This window comes from Pinus tabuliformis, chromosome 4_1 (assembly GCF_031772625.1).
Source record: "Pinus tabuliformis cultivar Carrire ecotype Pingquan chromosome 4_1, CPIR1, whole genome shotgun sequence".
Taxonomy (NCBI): Eukaryota; Viridiplantae; Streptophyta; class Pinopsida; order Pinales; family Pinaceae; genus Pinus; species Pinus tabuliformis.
The window spans coordinates 904,444,660-904,469,456 of NC_142303.1; positions in this window are offsets into that span (position 1 = coordinate 904,444,660).

The window sequence follows — 24,797 nt, forward strand, 5'->3', positions numbered from 1 at the left end:
ATAAAAGCGATATTTTGATGGGGCCATTACCTCACTTAATGATGTGTTAATAATGCACTTTATTTATTATATATACATAACAATATAAATTAATATGTAGTGGAAAGTGTTCAACCTCTATGAGCTTTTTTACACCCCATCCATCCTTGGAAAGCTCTTAGCTAGCCTAGAATATCTTGTGAAGAATATTGGAACCTATTCAATTATATTACAAACCATATTAACCCAAAGGAAATTTAATGGAATATATAAATTCATATTGTAAACTAGATTAAATTGACATATTTATTTCCTTATTAATCACACATACATATTCACTTGAGGTGAATGTCTTTTCTTCCCTTTTTAACTCCTTTATCTCTCTAAAATTTGGACCACAATGTATGTTTTGGATGCCATTTCTTTCTTCACATTTTCCAAGGATACCACCAAGAAGAGGAGGATAGGGCATGTAGGTCATCATCCTTTCCTTATTTTTATAGTGAGGTAAATAAATTTGAAGTAAAAATATTTCTTAAAATAAAAAGGCAGAGTGTTGAAGGACATGCTCCAATACAATCATTGGAAGCATGAAAAATAACAAGTACTAAGTACAAATTTCTCATCCTATTATATTCATTTAAATGGTCCAATTTGATAATCATCCATTTATGTACAAAAGAATCATCTACAAAATCAAGTTTTTAGGAACAAAAATTCAATAGTGTAGGCTAGAAATAAATTCACAAGTACACCAAAGCAGGCCAAATATTATTTGTTGTCCAAAATAGAACCCAAGAACTTTGCTCAATCTAGTTAATATAAGCATTGGGTTAGTGCTATATAAGAAGAGGTGAACCATATTGAGAAAAGTGAGACATGGGAACTTATGCCTTGACCAAAAGGCAAGACTTTTATTGGATTGACATTTAGGAACGTGTTGAATCTTGATGTACAAATAGTAATAAATAAGGCTAGATAAGGTTAGTTGCAAGGCTAGTTGTAAGGCTAGTTGCAAGGCTAGAAGAAATGACCTTAGCATTTGCATGGTTCAGAAAATTCAAAGTCAATCAAGTAGATGTTAGTTAAGCTTTCCTAAATAGAAATTTATAAGAAGAAGTATATGTTGAATTACCAAAAGGATTTCAACTATCCGAAAATGAAAATGAGGTGTGCATATTGAATAAATAATTGTATGGTCTAAAGAAAGCTCCCAAGGCTTGGAACTCAAGACTTGACAAGTATCTACAAGGGTCTGTAAGGATTCAAAAGAGGAGCAACAAAGAACAACCTTAATATCAAAACAAATAATGAAAATTTATTAATCATTGTGATATATCTAGATGATATTATTTTTGGAAGTGATGTTGACACAATGAGAAAAAGGTTTATAGAATAAATGCAAAAAGAATTTGGAATGTCCATGCCAAAAGAATTTTCATTCTTCCTACATATTTAGGTTTTTCAATCTATTAAAGGCAAATTCATCTCCCAAACTAAATACATTAAGAAAATGTTGAACAAATTTGGGATTTCAAATTGTGCACTTGTTAACACCAATATGTTCACACGATTCAAGTTGAGCAAAGATGATGAATCCACTGATTCAAATCAAACTATATACAATTCAATGATTGGAAGTTTACTATATTTTCTTGCATCAAGACTAGATATCATGCAAGCAATAATATTGGTTGCAAGATTTCAATATGCACCAAAGGAGACCCATGTGCAAGTAGTAAAAAGGATATTTATATATTTTAATGGAACTTTGGACTCTGGCCTATCCTATTTAAAAATAAAGCACTTTATTTTAACAAGATATATAGATATAGATGGCACAAGAATTGTACATGACAATAAATGTAGAAGTGGAGGATCATTATTTTTGGGAAATTGTGTAGTATAACTATTAATAAAGTAACAAAAATTAATATCTCTTTCCATAGTTTAAACTAAATACATTGTGGTGGCCTGGGTGCAGGCGATATGGACACACGTCCAAAGCCTGATATAATTTCTTCAATTTCTGGTTGAATTCCTCTTTCTGCTTCAAGAGGTGTATCAGTCATCTAATGCTAGACTGACTATTATAACAATTCCCTCTTAACCACTCTTCTTTCTTTAATCAACCCAACCCTTGCCATTGGCATAGATTATTACATTGAACCCTTATCCTCTATCGGGACTATAATTCCCTAGGAATTATAATAATACACTACCGGAGGGCTTTTTGCATGGAACTAAGGCAAATAGTGTAAAATACACTATCGCACTGTAAACCAAAGGAATTGTGTTTTAATGCAATTAACACAGTCGACGGGCTTCTATTTCCAAGGGAGGAAATAACATTATTGGTGCTTTATCATTGGTGAATTCTCGATGCAATATGGCCCATAGCTATCGGTGATTACCATCGGCAATTCCAAATATTCTAAAACCTTGCTCCTTCTGCTACCATCTTGTGATGCGATAACAATTGCGGGCCCGATATGTTATCAAAAACTCCCTATTAATGTTTCGGCTCTGGTAGTGTCATGCTATCGGATTTCGGTGCTCCAACGATTTAGCTCTATCTCGCTCCCACTCAACGATGCGATAAAGGTTTCGAACTCGACAAGGGTATGAACCAGATTCAATAATATTTCAAATCCAGAACTTCATCTAGATTAAGTCTTTTTCTGTGTAAACAGAGTTTCTGCTGCAGAGCTTAACAATACATATAAGAGAACAGACATGCTGATATGACAGGGAAACACCCCAACAGGCCTAAGCTTAACTATTAATTAGAAAAAAAAGATTGAACCACCATTAATAAAATGCAGAAATAACAGAACTGACACTAATACATGCATAAAAATACCAGTTAACAAGGAACCATAAAATCATATCAACAGAGAGAGTTTTTTTTTTGCAGAAGATAATGCCTCCGGGCTCGACTAACTCAGAGCGTCTCGTTATTTCCTTTTTAAAATAATAGATAAAGCCTTCTTGACCCTTATCCTTTACAAAAGCATGCCTTTTACATAGAGCAATTTAAAACAATTATGCATAAAGCTTATTACAGCTTATCCATAAGAGATTATTACAACATGGTTTTATTCTTAAATTATATCCTTATCTTAAACTAGAAAAGCATGGAAATTGTTGGCTAATGGACCCCATTCTTTTGTCTGTATATTTTTTTGGATTTTTTGAATAATTTTGAAGATTTTACCTCCAAGTCTCATGCTCTTGCATAAGACTCCTGAGGACAAAATTCTTCATGGGCTCCTGTCCATGAGTTCATATATAGAACTACCCAGTTTTTGTAGCATGTCTTCTGTAACCCAAGTAGCTTCAACGGTTGGCTGATACTTCCACTTTACCAAATATTGGAAGTATTCTCATCCCCTTGCTTTCTTAAACACCTTCTTGTCCATAATTCTTTATGCCTGCAATTCTTTTGTTGTGGGTAACTATTTTACCCAGTCAATCTCTTGTGTCTCTTGATCTTGTGCTATATCATCTGCAGTTTCACCTTCATACTTGTATAGGTCTGCAATATTAAAAATTGGTGATATTCCAACATTAGGGAGTAACTCAATCTCATAGGCATTTGCAGAAAATTTCCTCAACACTCTTCATGGTCCAATTTTTTTGAACTTCAATTTGTTATACTCCCTATTTGGAAACCTATCATTTCTGAGATGTGCTAATACCATATCTCCAACTTCAAAGTTCACCTCTCTTCTTCTCATGTTTGCTTTGGCTTTGTACTTGATGTTGCTATCCTGTAGCTATTGTTTCACTTGTTCATGTATTGCTTGCATTTCTGAAGAAAAATCTTCACCCTCTACACTTCTCATCTCTTCTTCTCCCATGTTTCTTAACTCAAATACTCCTCTTGGATGCATTCCATAAACAATATGGAATGGACTCTATCCTGTACTCTTGTTATGTGAGTTATTATATACATATTCAGCTTTTGCCAACACTTGATCCCATTGCTTTGGATGTTCTGCAGTAAGACTCCTTAAAAGATTGCCCAAACTCTTGTTCACAACTTCAGTGTGTCCATTAGTTTGTGGATGATAGGTAGAACTAAAACTTAATTTAGTTCCCAATTTCTTCCATAGTGTCCTCCAAAAATGTCCAACAAATTTGGAATCCCTGTCTGAGACAATACTCTTAGGCAACCCATGCAATCTTACAACCTCCTTAAAAAACAAATTAGCAATGTGAGAAGCATCACTAGTCTTATAACATGGAATAAAGTGTGCCATTTTTGAAAATCTGACCACTACTACAAAAATTGAATCGTTACCTCTTTGAGTCTTTGGTAAGCCCAAAACAAAATCCATACCTACCATATCCCAAGGCCTATCTAGAATTGGTAATGGGATATACAAACCTGTGTTTTGGCTCCTTCCCTTTGCATATTGACAGACTTTGCAAGTTTTCACATACTTCTCCACTTCAGATTTCATTTTCCGCCAGAAATAAAATCTGTTTAACTGCTAATAAGTCTTCTATACACCAAAATGTCCTGCAATTCCTCCACTATGTTTTTCTTTGATTAAATTCTCGCTCATTGAATAGTTTGGTATGCACAGCTGATTTTTCTTAAACAACAATCCATCTTGTAAGAAGAAATCCAACCATTTACTCCTATCCATTAAAACAAGATTTTTACAAGCTTCAAATGCCTCTTTAAAATCTGGATCTGTTTCATACAATTCTTTAAGAAAATCTAAACCAAACACTTGGATTTGACTCTCTTGAAATAATACACTCATCCTACTTAAGGCATCTGTAACTTTATTTGATTGGCCATTTATATGCTTCAAGACAAAATGGAAACCTTGAAGATACTCTACCCATTTAGCATGTTTCTGGCTGAGCTTTGGTTGTTGCATAATATATTGTAGTGCATGGTTATCTGAGTAAAGGATAAATTCTTTTGACATTAGATAATGCCTCCATTTCTTTAATGACTATACAACTGTGTAGAACTCCTTATCATAATAAGAATATTTCTTTTTGGAATCATTTAGCTTTTCACTAAAATAAGCTATTTTTTTGTCTTCCTGACTTAATACACCACCAATAGCTTCTTCGCTAGCATCACACTTCAGTTGGAAAGTCTTACTAAAATTAGGTAAAACCAAAATAAACTTTTCAGTGATTTTCTTCTTTAACAACTGAAAATTCCTTTTTGCTTCAGCAGTCCATCTAAATGGTTGTTTTTCCTTCTTCATGGTCTCAATAATAGGTGCATTAGTCTTACTTAAATTCTTGATGAATTTTCTATAAAAGCTAGAAAGACCATGAAAAATTCTTACCTCAAAAACACTCTTGGTTGAAGGCCACTCCATGATTGCCTTATTCTTCTCCGGATCCATCTTCAGCCTTCAGCAAAAGTTACAAAACCTAAGTACACTAGCTCTTCTTTCATGAATGAACATTTCTTCAATTTCAGCAAGAATTTCTCCTGTTGTAGCCTTTGTAAGACGTAATTTAGATGTCTCACGTGCTCCTTCTTAGACCTACTATAAACTAATATATCGTCCAAATATACTATTACAAATTTACCAATAAAATCTTTAAAAACTTCATTCATGAGTCTCATAAACGTACTTGGTGCATTTGACAACCCAAAAGGCATTACTCTCCACTCATACAATCCATCATTTGTCTTAAAAGTAGTTTTCCACTCATCCCCTTTTCTTATCCTTATCTGATGATACCCACTTTTAAGATCTAGTTTTGAAAAATACTTTGCTCCACTCAAGAAATCCATTAAATCTTCAATTCTAGGTAAAGGAAATTTGTACCTAATTGTAATTTTATTGATGGCTCTTGAATCTGTACACATTCTCCAGCCTCCATCTTTCTTTGGACTCAACACTATTGGTATTGTGCAAGGACTCAAGCTTTCTTTGATCAACCCTTTGTCAAGCAATTCTTGCACCTGCTTCCTAACCTCTTCATTTTCTGTAGGAATCATTCTGTAAGCTACTTTGTTAGGTAGACTTGCTCCAGGGAATAAAATCTATATGATGGCTAATTCTTCTAATGGGTGGAAACTCATTTTGCAAGTCATCAACAATAATATCACAATATTTCTCCAACATTTTTTGAATTTCAGTGGGTAAATTAGAAATTTTACTAGAAGTCATTGTTACCTTGGGCTTGCAAATTACAACAAAATTTACCTAATTCTCTTCAATCTGCTTCAAGTATTCCTTTCCTCCTAGTAACAGAGTTTTTGAATCAGTCTTCTGTCTTGGTACATCTTCTTCTTGCAGAGGCAGCAACATATGATTGACACCATCCTTTCCAAACTTGTAGGTGTTTCTTTTTCCATCATGCATGGCTCCTCTGTCATATTGCCAAGGTCTTCCAAGCAATACGTGACACACATCCATTAGCATCACATCACATAGAATTTTATCTTTATACTTGCCCACCTGAAATTCCACTTCACATTGTTCATTCACTAGCAGTTGATGTCCCTTTTGTAACCATGACACCTTGTAAGGTGTTGGATGTTTCATTGTCTTCATCTTCTATTTCTCCACTACTTCCATAGAGACCAAATTATTAGGGCTGCCACTATCAATGATCACTTGAAAACATTTCCCTTGAACTTTACACATTGTTCTGAATAAAGTCTTTCTTTGTGATGGTTCAACTATCTCCTTTGCTGGATTAAGCAAAACTTTATTAACTACCAAATATTCTCCCCTCTCTGGTATATTTTGTTCTTATGCCACTGCTATTGCTGGTGCTTCTCCCTCAATTGGAGCAAAAATTGCATTCCTCTAGCTTGTTCCCGCATTCTCTGGGCATTTAATAGCTCTGTGTCCTAGCTTGTTACATCTGTAACATCTTATTTTTCTTCCTCTTCCTCTGCCTCCTCTCCCTCTAGAAAAACTCCCTCTGCCTCTTGCATCACCTCCTGTGGGTGTATGCTGGGTTGAGCTACTACTAGCTCCATCTTTAGGTGTTGTAGATCTTCCTCTACCACCTTCACTTCCCCTTCCTTGGAAAGTACCTCTCCCTCTAGCAGATTGCTTCCTCATGAGCTTTTCTTTAGCTTTCAATGCTATCTGATAAGCTTCCTCTACTGTTTTAGGAGACAGTATACTTATCTCATCTTGAATGTCCATCCTAAGGCCATTCACATATCTAGCCACCTTCTCATATGTATCCTAGGCTTCTCCAACTCTTATGCTTACCTTGTATAATTCCTCTATGTATTATTTCACTGTCAAAACCCTCTGTCTAGGATTCTGCATCTGTCTGAACAAGGTTTGCTAATAATTACTTGGTAGAAACTTACCTCTTAGTTTTGCTACCTTCCTACTCCAATTCTTGATAGGTTGCTTGCCAAGTCTCTTTCTTTCTACCTGCACACCATCCCACCAAAGCGTTGCATGGCCTATTAGCTTGGTGACAACAAACTTTACTTTCTTCTCATATTTTGTTTCTTCATAGTCGAAGAATTTCTTCGTGCCATTAATCCAGTCTATCAATTCTTCTGGATTTAGTCCTCCATATATTGGAACCTCGATCTTTAGCCTAGCTGTGGATCTGAAAACTGACTGGAAGAATCACATCTCAGGAGTAACTGCTACAACTTCCTCCTCTGTAGCTTCAACCTCAAGTTCACTAACATCTCCATCATCTATGTTTCTATCTGTTGTTAATGCATCCAATCTAGCTTGCATCTATTGCATAGCTTCCATTACTTCAACGTTTGCAATAGGTCATCCTCTTCCATCATGTCCTTATCCTCTTCCAAATCTGAAACCCATATTAACTTTCCTTCTCCTGCTTTTGAGATTCAGTTCAGTGTCAACAGGTTGCTCTGATACCACTAAAGGTGGCCTGGGTGCAGGCGATGGACAAACGTCCAAAGCTTGATATTATTTCTTCAATTTCTAGCTGAATTCCTCTTTCTGCTTCAAGAGGTGTATTGGTCATCTAATGTTAGACTGACTGTTATAACAATTCCCTCTTTCATATAACCATTCTTCTTTCTTTAATCATCCCAACCCTTGTCATCGACACAAATTATTACTTTGAGCCCTTATCCTCTATCGGGACTATAATTCCCTAGGAATATAATAATACACTACCTGAGGGCTTTTTGCATGGAACTAACGCAAATAGTGTAAAATACACTATCATGTTGTAAACCAAAGGAATTTCATTTTAACGCAATTAACACAGATGGTGGGCTTTTATTTCCAAGGGAGGAAATAACACTATTGGCGCTTTATCATTAGTGAATCCCCGATGCAATATGGCCCATAGCTATCAGTGATCATTGTCGTCAATTCCAAATATTCTAAAACGTTGCTCCTTATACTTCCATCTTGTGATGCGATAACAATCGTGGACCCGATATGTTATCAAACTATCCCTATTAATATTTCGGCTCCGGTAGGGTCGCGCTATCGGATTTCACCGCTCCAATGGATTAGCTCTGTCCCACTCCCACTTAGTGATGCAATAAAGGTTTCGAACCTAACAAGGGTATGAACCAAATTCAATAATATTCCAAGTCCAAAACTTCATCTAGATTAAGTCTTTTTCTGTGTAAACAAAGTTTCTGCTACGGAATTTAACAATACATATAAGAGAACGGGGACGCTGATATGACATGGAAACACCCTGACAGGCCTAAGCTTAACTGTTAATTAGAAAACAAAGATTGAACCACCATTAATAAAATGTAGAAATAACAGAACCGGCATTGATACACACATAAAAATACCAGTTAACAGGGAACCATAAAATCAGATCAACAGAGAGAGTTCTTTTGCAGAATATAATGCCTCCGGGCTCGACCAACTCAGAGCGTCCCATTATTTCCTTTTTAAAATAGTAGATAAAGCCTTCTCAACCGTTATCCTTTACAAAAGCATGCCTTTTACATAGAGCGATTTAAAACAATTATGCATAAAGCTTATTACAGCTTATCCATAAGCGATTATTACAACATGGTTTTATTCTTAAATTATATCCTTATATTAAACTAGAAAATCATGGGAATTACTAGCTAAAGGACCACACTCCTTTGCCTATAGATTTTTTTCGATTTTTGGAATAAGTTTGAATATTTTCCCTCCAAGTCTCATGCTCCTGCATCACATTGTAGCAACAAAATGTTGTACTTAAGTTCTCTATATGAGGAAGTTACTGAAAGATATCATTGTGTAATATGAACAACCAATATCCATCAAAGAACCCTATGATTCATTCAAGGGAGAAACAAATCCATCAAATATCACTCCTTAAAGAAAAATTATTTGAACAAAAGGTTAATTTAGAATACATTTCTATTAAGGAATAGGTTGCATATATCTTTACTAAAATACTTCCTAGAGAAAAAATTGAATATCCTAAACAAAAGATGTGAGTGAAATCTCTCCCAAACTGTTAAGAAATGAAAGAAAAACCTTAGGGGGAGTGCCCCTTTTCCATTGATTTCAAAGCACAGAGATATTGTAGATAGGGTGAGAATTTGTAGATAGTGGGGGTTCTATAGCAAAAATCCAGACTTGTCCAGAGTTTCCACCAATGACAAAGTGGGAGACTGTTGAATATTTTTTTGGCATTGTTGTCAAAGTTAAGGGGAGATTGTTAGAAATATTATTTTCATTTATTTAAAAGATAGGGGAATACTATACATGTCCAAGATAAATATTACAAGATTAATATTGTTGGAAACATTGTTTGGATACCCAATTTTTTATTTATGCCCAGTTTGGATACCCTAATTTTGAAATATTTTTTACCATCAATAATTAGCTCAAATTGGATAAAATGATATATGGTTCAAAATATTATTCCAATAACCTCTAATGGTATATTGAAATCCCTCAAATTCCATAGGAATGAGGAGATATGGAATTATATCAAGTTGGCCTAGCTAGAAAACACTAGTCAATCTAGCTAGTTTTACAAGTCAACCACATAAGAGAAAGTATAAATATTGTAAATAAAGGATAAATGAGTGTGTTTGAAGACCAATGTGCAAAAAAAGTCACTGAAAAGTCTTGGGGTCTTAAAGGTGGAGAAAAAATGTCATTTGTGGAGGGAATCAATCATCTTGGAATTTTCGATATAATTTTTCTTTTGTGGAGTTTTAGTCCATGAAAATTACAGGAGATCAAGGGGAGATATTCATGAATACAATTTCAAAGATATGATCTAAGAAATTTATCATTCCTTAATGCTCCTAAAATATGCTTCAAATAGGTCATCTTGAAATTTTCACTATAACTTTTTTTCTAATATGCTTGAGACTATGAAATATTGACGAGATAAAGTTGAGATCTATAGGTACATGTTGCAAAAAAAATTGAATGTGGTTTTCTATAATTTTAGAAATAAGCTCTATGTAATTTAGGGTTACTAAATAGTCCTAAAATCAGTTTCAAATAGGTAAGTCTAGAATTTTTTCTATAACGTTTTTTCTAAGACTTTTCAAACCATGAATGTTTTAGAGATGCGAGGAGACATAAAGGAGTGCCTCATGTAAAATTTTAGAATCATATTTGAAAATTTGGATTCGTGGTATGTTGTAAAAGTTTATTTTTTGGAAGAGCTTAAAAAAAAAGTTTTGGCAGAAGCATACATGTAGAAGATAGAAGCAGCAAGCAAACCTATGGAAGGAAAAAAACAAGTAGGCCTGGTAAAGGAAGAAGTAACAACGAGACTTAGTAAATTAGGTTGGTTCCTATGAATATTTTTAGCAATTGGGATTGATGTATATTGTACATTTCTGTTCAAAAATATTTTAGCAGAGGATATTGGTATCTCCTATAAGTTGTTGCCTACAAATTTTGTAATAGGGGGGATTGTGCCTTCTGTATGTTGGTCCCCACAAAGGTATTTTATAAATAAATTTTCATTTCTATCTTCTGTTCTATATGTGATATTTTTTTCATGATTCATGAATGCTTAAATAAGTATGCATTGTCTTATATTGATTCACCCTTCCCCCTCTCAGTATAAATGTGAATCCAATAAAACATGTGCTTATTTTATTTATGTCATTATATGTTATATTAATAAATACTTTTTTTGTATTTTTCTTTAAACCATTCTAATTACACTTATATAATTGGGTAAATTATAGCTATTATATGAGTGTTTTTTATTCTATAAGATTTTTTTATGAAAAGTGTGTTTAAATTCTATATGTGTTTTCATTTAATGGTGTGAGTTGGTTCCATGTATTCCAACGTGAATTTCCAGTTCCTAGACTAATATAGAATTCCTTTCCATAAATCATTGTAGAAACTAATAACAAAATAACTTGAGGCATACTCACACAATGAATAGCATGTTATAAGTCTTCAAATTTTCAGTTGAAAATTTAATGAATAATTATTTAACCACTCTTTCTAAAGCACACCATGTTAGAAAATTATATACTACAAAGCAATGGAACACATAAAATATATTGCAGAATTATAAACACAGAAAACACATGAAACAAGAGAGACACAAATATATGTGGTTCACCCAATTTGGGCTACGTCCACAGAGAAATAGCCAGTCCTTCCTTTTATATTATCCAACAAAATGAAGAGATACAACCTATAGCAGATCTGTTGTAATTCCCTCTTCTCTCTCACACAATCTCCTCTCTCTTTCTCATTCAGAATATAGATATACATAGACGCAATATAATTCCCTCATTGTAGCGAGGGGTTTCCATCAAGGTCAAAAAACCCTAAATTAAACATAAATTCTACCGACCAATATTTTCCTAATGAATAACCCAAATTGACTACAAGATTACAACATTTTCCAAGGCAATTTTAAATCTATTTTAGCTTCGAGGGCGCTACCCCTGATTCCCCGCTGGGGGGGGAGGGGCTCCAAATAATTGTCGTCGCCCTTCCTGGCGATGCACATTTACGGGCGGTGTGTCCGCCACATTACAAACTAGGGTCCAATGTGGCGATACCTCTAAATAAATAAGATAATCAAGCTCCACACCCAACACACCAAACCCATTAATTTCATTTTATGTAGGGCACAATTATACGTAATCTTCAAGGTTTATTATGAAGATGGAGTTATCAATATTTACTCTTTTCTCTGTCATCTCACAACGTATTTCTGATACCACCATCATTTTTTTCTCATCAAAATATTTACATCAAAATAAATTTCATCTAATTATTAGCACCAAGAATAAACCCATTTCAATTTTTACCATTTAAGGACCACCTTAACATCCATACATGCTATATGGATCAAATTTGGAGGCATTTAACCAGTTCTCACCCTCATTTAGGTCCATTTCCTTTGCGCATCTATCATATTAGACCACACCATATGAAATTTTTTCATAAAACACCCTTCGTCCAATTCCCCAAGGTTTTGGTATTCTAATAAGACGATGTCGACAAATAAATTGATATGATAATATGGGATTGAACACTTTGATATGTTTGTATGGTAGAATATATTGATATGTCAATAATCCATAGCCTCCAATGCAAAATGTCGAGACATTGACAATTTCTCTATAACAATAAATCATTGTGTTTCCTGATAGGCTAATGTCCTGTAAGACAAGTCATCATGCCAACTCATTTCTTTAACACCCAATCATTGTTTGACACATGGTATATGCTAATGTGATATACACGTGGCACTACTGATGTGTATACTAATATATTGGGTTATCAAATATTTTCCAAATATTTTCCAAGCCACATCTCTCACAAAGTATCGCTATGTTGATATGTCATTATAAAATATAAGCATGTGACATCATCCTCTAATGTTAAATCACCATTTGGCACATGGTAGATACTGATGTGTCCCATGTCAAGTGGCACTACTGATTTGTGTCATGTATTAGTTATATTTGTATACCTGACATTCCCCCAAAGACCAAATTAGGTGAAACATGTTGTATAAGTGAAATTTCCATATGATTGTTCATTGCATAAACATGACATCACCCTCTATGGATTCTTGATACTCGAAAGTCTAAGGTTTTCAATAAACACATCTTGTTAACAAAGTGATTATTGTCAAGTGTAAGCCGATATACCATATTTTGTCCATAATAGATCTTCTCAAAAGTGTAATTACAATATTCTTTTTAGGCTTGGCATCTAGTAAGCCCCCTTATAACTAGCTCTTAGGCATGGTTCTTGTCAGACCATCTAATAAGGGGGTAAATCCAAGGTTCGAAAACTCCAAATTTATAATGCAAACTTGAGAATTTTGCCTAAGTTAGTTCGAGCTCTTGATTTTCTTCCAAGACCAAAGAAATTTATCTACCTTTAGCCACAAATTCATCCAACTTACTCGTCTCCACCACTTATATAATAGAGAGGGCCCATGTTAGCTTACCTCTAGTGGTCTATGGAGCCTTGGGCTCCTACCAACATACAAGTCTTACTTCTCAATTATAGTATGCATAGTGATTTAGCATGGTATCATTCATGAGTAGGGAGTCTATGTATATTTTATATACAACCACAAACTTTCCATTTATGAATATATAACACAAATATACCTCAAGTAACATAATATAAGGGCTCCCATTGCATGGCATTTTGTTGGGACTTCAACACCTCCCTTAATTTTTGAAAAAAATAAAGTGGCCTTATGTAAATTTTGAAAATACTAACTTTATTTTTTAATTTTTTCTTACTTGATGGTTTGGATAATCTCCCTTTTTTTATTTCATTTCTATCATAGTATGACAACCCCTTATGTTAATTTATTTATTTCAATCAATAATAGGACTAAGTAAGGGTCTTTTTCAGTCCTAAACCTGACACCTAAAACCTTTATGTTCATGTTATTTTCTAGGAAACTACACATCATACCAAATATCAAGAGAGTTTCCTATATCCCACATTTATAAACCCCCATCACCCTTGATGAATCAATGATCCAAGATTTTTCCCATCAATTTTCACGAGCCTGACTTGATCCATCAATTGAAGCCTAATTTCTTGTCTCTCAGACCTTAGACTCTCAGAATATTAAGTAGTAAGTAACTCCTTCTGCAACCAAAGGTAATTTAAGAGTGAGGATGTGGTTACATAGTGGTATTGGAACATTAATTCAAATGTCGGGATTGGAGGGCCAAAATCAAACCATATGAAGCAGGGGCTCAACACTTGGAATGAAAGGGATTTGAAAGGAAAAGTTAGATCTCTATTAAATTATTTCAAAGTGGTATTATGATCAGAAAAGAGGTTCAATGAATGGAGCTCAAGACACACACACAGACAGAGGATAAATTTTTAAATCCATCAATTCAATTACTATATGCACATGCATATTGATTTTAGATTACATTAACATTATTGTTGTCTTTGATAAAAAGTTGTCTTGCTAATATGTCAGATGTTTTTTTACCTAAAAACTAACATAAAATTTAACATTGTAGCTAGCTTCTGATCAACATGCTTATGGCAATTATACCAAGGTGATGAATAAATTTAGCTATTTTGTATTTGGTTTAGCTAACAATAATTTATGTGCAACATCATAGAGAGAGAGAGAGAGAGAGAGAGAGAGAAGGAGAAAGAAAATAATGATCATAGAATGGTATAGTAAGACATACCCAAATCTTACCATCTTCATGAATAGAATCCAATGGGAAGAAGATCATAGAGGAATTCCCATGATTTAATAGAAACCTCAAGATTTGAAAGCCTAGTTGAGAAATTACAAAGTAGACAATGAGAGGATTTTAAAAGAACAAGAGAGACAAGTTGAGGTGAAGGAAATGATCTTGCATAGTTATTCAGACTTCTAAAGATAGAAGCAACATGAGCTTCGTCCCAATAATATAGGCTGACACAAATCTAAGAAAATCCCTTATGAAAATCAAAAGCAAGGGCTAGAAGCCAATAAAGCATAAGGAAACCAATAAAGGAAAAGGAAAAAGAAATATAGTGAAGATATACTAAGAAGAAAAACTCTTCTTAGTACCCATAAAGAGAATAAAGCAGCCATAATAAGTTGTATAGTTTTGAAACTAGAAAACCCCACTGACACGGGAAGAGTGAGAATAACTCTATGCGAGAAGAATTCAAGAAGGCCAAGCCGCCCACCTATAATGGATAATTTAAGAAGGGTGAAGAGGAAAAACTTGGCTATTGGGAATGAAGAAATAATTTAGAGTGCACAACTACTCTGAAAACATGAAGACTAGAGTGGCCATTTTTAGCTTGAAGGGAAAGGTTGATATATTGTGGGAATATTTGAGAAATCTCAAGAAATTTATAGAGGAAGACCTATCCTAGAGAAGATTTTAGAGATATTCGTGGGAAAAGTACCTATCTGAGAGGTGCTATGACATCAAAGTCAAATAATTTCACAATCATAAGCTGGGGAAACTTACTATTGATGAGTACACTAAATATTTTTGGAGCTTCTAAGTTATTTGTTGTATATCATATATGAGAACATAAATATGTAAAGGTACCTTAGTGGGCTACCACAAACTTATGAAGATAGATTTGAGTTCGATGGGTTGAGAACCCTAGAGGACAAGATCTGAACATCCAAACATTTCTATGAGCACTCTAAGCATACAACTGGGTTTCAAACAAATTGGAAAGAAATATATAACACAACCTTCAAAGGTAAATGAAATAAATAATTGGGATGTAAGACACGAGGAAGGAATTTGAAGTTGACAACTCCTTCCAAGAGAGAGATTTAGCAAAATTTTACTACTTCCAACAGGGACTAGCTAGTAAGCCCAATAAGCGGAGAGGCCACAAATATAATAAAGCCCTTATAGTGTTGGACATGTGGAGAAACCCACCTCCAGATAATCTGCCCTTAGAAAAGGTAGAAAGACACTATATTGTACAATGTATAAAAGGAAATAGAAGTGAGTGATGTGGCCTAGATCATGCTATGAATTTATGTGGCCTTGGAAAATTGACAACAAAATCATGAAGCCTCACTAATAGAAATGGAAGCCATAGTCGTCAACCAACTTGTTTCAATTTTAATTGACCCAGGTTCTAGTTTTAGTCATGTTATCGCAAAGGTCTCAAAGAAATGTTCTTTGTAGAAGAAAACCCATGAGATATCGTGGTTGGTTCAATTAGCCACAAGAAACAAAAGTTGAGTGATGGATGTGGTGGAATTATTCCCATTTATGGTAAAAGATGTTAGAAATACTGAGAGGTGGGATGAATTAGTATTCCTTAGCAATTAGAACATTTAAATATTTTCATAGCATTAGTTAATCTTCAATTATTATTAATATTTATGCAGTAATAACAGTAAATAAAAGAACACAGTAGACACAAGAATTTTCGGTGGAAAACCCCCTCCAAGTTAAAAACCACCGAACATTTTTCTAACAAATTATTTAATCTTCGGCCCCAACTGAAATGAAAACAAAAACTTCCTAGAATTCTAGAAAAGGATTCTTCTTCAACTACCACTGGAAGGACGCCCCAATGCCCTAGTTTCTTTAGTAGTCAACCGAATTGATGCCCCAACATCCTAGACTAAGGCTCCAACCTGTAGGTGACTTCATGCACGAGACTAACACCTCGTTTCCACCCTATAATGACTGAAATGAGGCAAGAGTGTGGATTCCTGTGATAGGGACAATGATCCACGATACAACATGATTTACAATGATTTTGACTAAAAAACCAATCACACTATGACCTGCAACCCAACCATGACATCATCCCAACATAGACTCCTATACCTCCCAATAATTCATTTTCGACTCTAGGCAGATTGACTCTTTTACAATAATGACCCTTCTAATGATGACACTTTTACAAATGACTCTTTTACAACTTTACAATGATGACTCTTGGCCTTGACACTTCTTCAAAATATATGGATGGTTGTCATGTCTTCAAAGGATGTCCCGCTTCAATGCTTCCTTTGATTTAATACTTCTACTCTTGAATTCTTTCTTGAAGTTGTACTTGAATCTTCTTCTACATGCATGCAAAATTTTTCCCAATGAAACCAATCCCAAAATAAAACAAAATACCTTTAAACTTACCTATCCTTACAAAACACATGTAATTGCATAATAATGAATAAACTAAATTTAAAATTACAATGTTTACCTGAAGTGTGCTTGTCACTTTTTTTGTTGACTTCTTGCAGTAATAGACAAAGACTCCCACTATTGATATAGGCCTCGACTCTATGCAAGACTATATCCAAAACTGACCTAAAGATATATACAATAAAAACTGATGACAAACCCTAGACTTGTGATGGACCAAGTTCTAAGAAAAACAACAGAGACCATTCTATCAACTATGACAAGAAAATTAACATGAACTTACAACATCATATAGATTTAGAAAACTTGGTGTAGCATCAAGATTATGTAGCATAAAATGTGTAGTGTCAAGAATAGGACATCTGAAAAACTAATTGTGACATATAGAGACATAGAGATATAACTGAGACATTGTATATACTTACGTTGTCCTGCAAAACCATATGTTAGAGATGATACTCAAAATTAAAATGTAAACACTCATCATGAATACCTCTCTGTAGGAGACTTACCCTTTACTGTTGATGTGTGGTCCTTACTGCAGTGATCCTTGAATCCATGCTTATTCTTGCCTTCTAGGATCTCGATATTGAATCTATTGTATCTATGTAACTTTGGATCTCTAGGGTCTAACATTTCATCCTGCGGTAGCCATCTGAGTCTTCTTTCCAACCCCAAAGGTATGATAAATATTGGATTCTTTAAGAAATAGTTAGTCCCAATCTCCCATGATGACTTGATTATAGACTAGTTCAATAGAGCGAACTTGTACAAAGTGCCATGTCTCACTGTTGCGATCTTTGGCCCTGAAAACGCTACTCAATGAACTACAGTCTGTTATATTTTTGTGATTATTTACTAAATTTGAATCCAATGCTTATAGAGAAAGTTAAGACGATTTTCCCAACATTGCCTATTTGACATGGAATTCGGGAGGCTACAAAAACCCTAACTTCCTCAGCTCATATCTTCGAAACTATAGTGAAAATAGATCTAAAATTTGGTCACGTGCTTCATCAAGAGTTTGGATCAAATTGGTTTTAATTTCAGCTTATGAAGCTTCACAGAAAGAAATTTATAGCGATAATTCCACAATGACCTATTTGAAGCCACAAAATCCCTACTAGAGGAGGATATGAGGGTCATAATTTATATGAATGTCTTGAGTTAAGAGGGTCCTCAACTAGTGAATGTTGGAGGGATTTTAGCAGAAAAAATAGCATTTTTAATTATTGACTATTCAATGACCACAACCAATTATGAGTGCCATGCCACAACCCCATAGGGTTTTATCCCACTAACTGGGGTTACTAACTTCAAACATGAATATCTCTCAAACCGTGAAGAATTACTTGGTGTGCCATATATCAACGAAAACATCTCGATGAGTAGAATCCATATAGAATATCCTTGACCCAGAATATACTAATTTGTCAAGTCAAAATTCCCATGAAAGATCGAGGTAGCCCCTGGTGCTACTTGGGTTGACATCAATGACAACCACTAATCAACAATCTCCCCCTTTGGCATTGATGGCCACACAAGTACTCCCCCTACGATCATGACACCTATTCCTACTTCCTTCTCTCCCGCTTTGTCATCAATGGAAAAGGGTAACTCCCCCTAACAAACTGTCATCCTGTGGACCTGTACACACCTTCACTCCCCCTTTCTACTTAGCTAGATAAGAGAAAGATTCTAATGAGAACTTGGGAGAATCCCAAGATTTTGGCAAAGATAATCAAATGCTTCACAAGGTAATGGTTTGGTAAATATGTCAGCAATTTGTTCCTTTGTGCCAACATATTTAAGCTTGATATTCTTTTCGATGACTTGCTCTCTAACAAAATGATATTGGATCAGAATGTGCTTTGTTTTGGAATGCATCATAGGATTTTTGGAGATATTGATGGCACCAGTGTTATCGCAAAGGATGGGAATAGGCTCATCAAACTTAACTTGAATATCTTGCAAGGTTTGCTTCATCCAGAGAAGTTGAGTACAACAAATTATTGTCGTGATATATTCTGCGTCCACTGTGGATAATGAGATTGAAGACTGATTTTTACTTAACCATGAGACAAGGAAACCACGAAGGTAGAACACTGCTCCACTCGTACTCTTACGATCGTTAACATTTCCTGCCCAATCTACATCTGTATAAGCTTGGATGACTAAATCATTTCCTTTGGGATACCAGACACCATATTTTGATGTTCCCTTAAGATATCAAAGAATTAGTTTGACAACAATGATATGAGATTCTTTTGGTGTTGCTTGGAATCATGCTACTTGTCCAATTGCGTACATCACATTTGGTAGTGAGGTTGTCACATATAGGAGACTACCAATCATGGATCTATACAACCTTTGGTCCACATCCTTTAATGATTCTTCTAAGCTTAACTTGCAACCTGTTACCATGGGGGTAAGGATTGGCTTGCAATCTTCCATCTAGAATTTCTTAAGTATTTCTTTGATGTACTTGGTTTGATATATGAATATTCCTTTATCCTGCTGAGAAATCTAAAGCCCTAAAAAGTATGCCAGTTGGCCAAGTGTTATAGACATATTTGGGCACTGCAACCCCAATCACATATGTCTATAAACCAAGGGCTTTCAAACCCCTAAAATTTTTGTTTCATACCCTAAAGGATCAAGGTCAACTGATTACATCATTTCCCAGAAGTTCTCCCTGAAAAATGCTCAGAACTGGTCAAAACTGGACCATATAGACTGCTCCATGCTGAGGGTGCGATGCATCTCACCTGTAGCACACAAAGGGTGTGATGCATACTGAAAATCCCTTCTGAAGGACACGATGAGTGAGAGCTGACAAATGGCAGAGGTAGTTTGCTAGGTGGAAACTCAGAGAATCTTCTAGAAACTGCTCATATGACACTTGCCTCTCTGAATTCGCCCCGGGATGAGTATGAGATCATGAAATATCCAAGTGGTACCAAGAACTATCAGTGAAATGACACTAATCAAAATGCCAGAAGTTGATTCACTCCCCTGCAAACATCTATATATGGATCCCTCATCCTAGAGATCCAAAGGCTGGAATTTTGTAATTTGTAAGGAAGTATTGTTGGTTTCTCCTTGAGACATTGTATTGTTGGGTGATCTTTCTCTTTATGAGGTGAAGAGGGCTTTCATGCTGGGAGGATGATGCTAGATCAGACAGCTGGGTTGTAATCCTCTCTTCTACTACTTCTATCAATAAAGCTATTTGAGTTTTCCTCCATATACTTGTATATTTCTGAATCTTGTATTTGTGTATGCATTTGTATGGTTAATGTACATCTGATTCTACATTGTTTATGGTTATAGATCTCTATGCTTTGATGGTATTTTGTTGCTTTGACTCTACAGGTGTTCTTTGAAGGAGGACAACTGAGAAATGAGTGGCAAAACTCTATCAAAGGAGAGAGGAAACAAGCAAGGAGCCAAGCGAAAGACTGAGGTTGGTACTCTCTACTTCTCTCTCATCTATCTCTCATAAAGGAAAACACAAGTTGCTTTAAATTGTTTGTTTCTAAGATAGCTACCTGTCTTAGTGGACTTAGCAGCTCTTAATGGAGACTAGTTTTCCTAGAAACAAAATGGTGACTCCACTTGGGAGCGAATAGTTTGTTTGTTTGTTACTGATGTTTGCTTTATAAACTACAGATAAATCCTGAAGTTAAGCTAGCTAGCCTTCGAACTGCTTTGGATATGCAACTGCAAAGTAGATCAACGTTGCTTCAGTCAATCTCTGGGTTGGTTTATGAACTGAACATCTAACTTTCAAACATCCTATGTGCCCTGGTGGTAGATCAATAACCTCATTAGATCAGCCCCTATACTTTGTGTTTACCGTCTATCATAAAGCTCAGCCTAAATCCCTGAACTTAGCTGCAAACTGTGGGTGAAAACCAAGCTCAGTCTCATCCATGGACCATCGCATTGTCTCTCATTGGTAGTCTGGGTGCATCGCACCTACCATGTGTTGCAGGTGAGACGGATCCTTGTATTCCTTAAGGATAGATGCGATGATTGAATGAGACTATTTTTGCCTCCAAATTTTGGTTTTTTCTTCATTGTTTTCAGCTCTATTCAGTAGTTTTGATGTTTATGATCAACATATCACTGTTGAAACCTTCTTCTTTCACATTATTTAGCCTCCATTGATAGGGAATTGTGAATGTTTTTTATGTATTTTTCATCATTTATAGTCCTCCTATGCAAATAGTAGCTTAATCAAACTGTTGTTTTCAGTCAAGAAAAAGAGTGTCATAAAGTCTTCCGCTTTTAGATACTCGATTACACTTTGCCATTGTACTTGCTTTTGAAATTATTAGTATTTCAAGTGTCGAAAGTAGTTTTAAATTCGAAATCACAAAGTGCCATCTTAGTCTTCCTTTCATTTCGAAAAGAAAAAATTGTTAGTATTGTCGCTTTGAAAGAAAATAGTTCAAATTTGTACAGTTTTCTTTTTGTCATTCTCACATTAAGGGAACTGAAAAACAAATACATGCATGTGTATTTTCATTTAGACTGCATGCGGAAATTGATTTAGGAAAAGTGCATTTAGTGTGTGCTCTCTGATCTATGTTGAAAGATTCATATTTTTCTTTCCTTAGTAGCTAGGATTTTCATTGCTAAAAGAAAATAAACGATTGTTTATCATTTTAGATTGCATATTTAGGAGTTGTACATCTACATCACGTGGTGAACCTTGAAATGAAAACTTCTTAAGAAAGATAAACTACATAAACCTCAATGAACATAAAAATGCTTTCGAACCTAACGCACAACATCTAGAAGTCTAGGCTAGAGACATATTCTGGTGTTGTAAAGCCTGGTAACTATCGTTTTCATTGTAGGTTGGGTGATTCCTCCTATATGATACAAAAACTGCCAGTACGGACTTGTTCTCCCACGTACCATCGAGTATATATTGCGAGACCACAATAGTCTGATATCCTTTATCCTTACGAAGCCGTGTCTGCCGCCCTATCGATCACAATGCACTAAACATAGCATTCGGGAAGATTGACTGTCATACGTAAAGTCCTCAATAATTTTTCTATAATTTACCACCTAGGTGTATATTGCAGTTTTGTGATTGGTTTGGTAATCCCTCTGTCTAAATTTCCAGAGTAGTCACTTTTGTTCCTTTTCAGACTCCTTAAAAGAAAATGTCCATCTGAGCCCTTGTCACTTCAGGCTCATTAAAAATCGAAGGCGACTAGAGTCATCTTTAGCTTTTTCTCGACTCCTGAAAATTGAGAAAGCAAGTTGTGCCAAAGCGTCATAAAATTCATTTGATTCAAAAAAACATCATTGTTCCCTCGTTGGTCTTAGGTTGAGAAAATGGAATCCACCAATTAAGGATTTCCCCTTGGGGGGAATCCTAGTCCTTTCTCCTCTTGGGGAGATGTTGGTGCTCCGCACATGGCTACATTGTCCCTTCCAGGACTCACAATTGGCCTGCCAGTATCGCTATTCTCAACCTTTATCATTCAAAACATCGTAATTCCTCAACAATCAAATCAGCAACCAGATGATATTGAAGTTGCTCCCCCACCTTCCACTTCATTTGTTTCTCCCTCTCCTTCTTCTTCTTATTTTGGTGAAACTAGTAACACTAAAAACCAAGTAACTCAGAAGAAGAAGAAAGGGAAGGAGAAGAAGAAGAAGAAGCCAATGGTAAAAGGGGGCAACCGTGCATCGTCTGGTGAAAATCCACACACTGCACCATCCAAGCCCAAATCTCTGTGTGCCATTTGCAAAGGAGACCACTATCATCGAGATTATCCCTGCATCCTGCGGATCTTGAGAGACTGGTCTCCTCGGTTGCATAATCCGGTGTCTTCAACCTTTGTCGATCATGTTGAGAGTACACCGTCAACTAGTGAAAATGAAGTCAATGGGAAAAGAGGAAGATCTAGGTTTCCTTGTAGGTTGTGTGAAGGTGATCATGCCCTCCACTGTTACCCTTTCCTAGATGAGGCTAAAAGAGTCTTGGATAACCATCCTACTTCACTACAACAACTTCCTCTTGGATACAAGAAACTCTTGCCAAGTCCATCGCTAGTTGAAGATCTGACTAACACACCTCTGTTGTCAGTCGAAATGCTTGTCATTGAAGATAAACCCTCTGATTCCACACTGGACCAAAGTCAACAGGTCGAGATAGCAGTCGACCCAGTTTTATCTTCAGAAGGTCCATCTTCAGATGATATAGTCTCCAAAGAGAATGAGAACGACACCATTCAAATTCTTTTCGTTAACACAGAATCCGATGAACATGGGGGCAATCTACCCGTTCCTCTACCACAGGAGGGGAGTTCCTCAATTCAAAAGATTCATCTGACCATTTATTCGGTCCCTCCTCTAAGCAATCTAGTTGTTTCTGTTGACTGGAATATACTAGCGAGACCCCGCCTACCATCTAATGTACCATTCTGAATCATAGTACAAGCTTACATAATGATCATGACTGGTACTATCATAAATGAAGGGGCTTCTATGAGTATCCTTTCCTCAACTACTTGGAAAGCACTTGGTTTGCCATCACTTCTGTTAGCGCTTGAAATTTCACCTCAAGCTGAGAAAGGCAAACTCCAAGGCAACATCAAACCACTTAGCCTCGTAGCTAGCCCTACGGGGCAGGAGAGGGCTCTCTCCGGAATATCTCAGCAAAGATCTTCACAGGGCGGAGATAACCAATAAAGAACACTGATTTTAGGCTAGTAAACTGATAAAAGGTTTGATTTGAGATTTTTGGGATTTTGGTGGAAAATCGGGGAAAGGCAATTTTGGGTGCGGGGATTGGACACAGTTTTTGCAGGGGGTTCTTTGGGGCAAGATAGGAGACTGTATTGATGCCTTTGAAAGATTTGGATGGATGAGAATGAATGGTGAGGAGCTAAGGAGAGCAAGCAATTCACCTTGAGTTCTCCTTAAACAGATGAAAACATTGATATTAAGAAAACTTAAAAGCAGAGCATAGCAATCATGAATTCTACTTTAACACTTCATTTGCCTAATTTGCAGAAGGAAAAGTAAGAAGATGATTCACATAAAAAACTTACAAGTACAAAGAGAAACACACCATCAATACATGTAACCATAGGAATCCCAAAAAGGACTGCAAAACCCTGGTCTTTCTTCCTTTGCCAAAATTGCAGAGATACAATGAGTAATACAATAGAGCTTTTTCCCTCAAGAGTCCAACCATGAAAATGACCAAGAAAGTACATAATATAGGCAATATAACATCTTTCCTTGCCTCTAGGGGTCGAGCTCACTATCCTAGGAGCTGTTTCAACCAATTCTAAACTGAGCACTGGAAACTAGGCAGTCAAAACAACTTGCGTCTATAAGCTAGGAAACCAATTCATTCATTAAATTTTTGCCTATCTCATGAATGAATCTTCTAGAAGAGATAAATAAGTGTCAAAATATCATAAAATTACATCATTTACAACAAGGAAGATCAAAATCTACTCCAAAAAGTCAAATCCAGTCAAAACTGCGTTTTGCTGAGCTGTAGGTGAATTTCTGTGAAAACTGCCCAACACGTCGCACCCTGATCCTTAACGCGTCGCGCGCCTTTGGATCTGCTTTTGAGGCACTTCCAGGTGTCCAAATGAGGCAAACGTGGGATTTTTGGAAAGGTCTGGATGTCTACTTTCCAACCCAAGTGGAATTTCTGAATTTTCTGGCCATTTGCCCCTCCAAAATTGCAATCTCCCAAGACTGCTTCCTGTGTGTCAAAAAG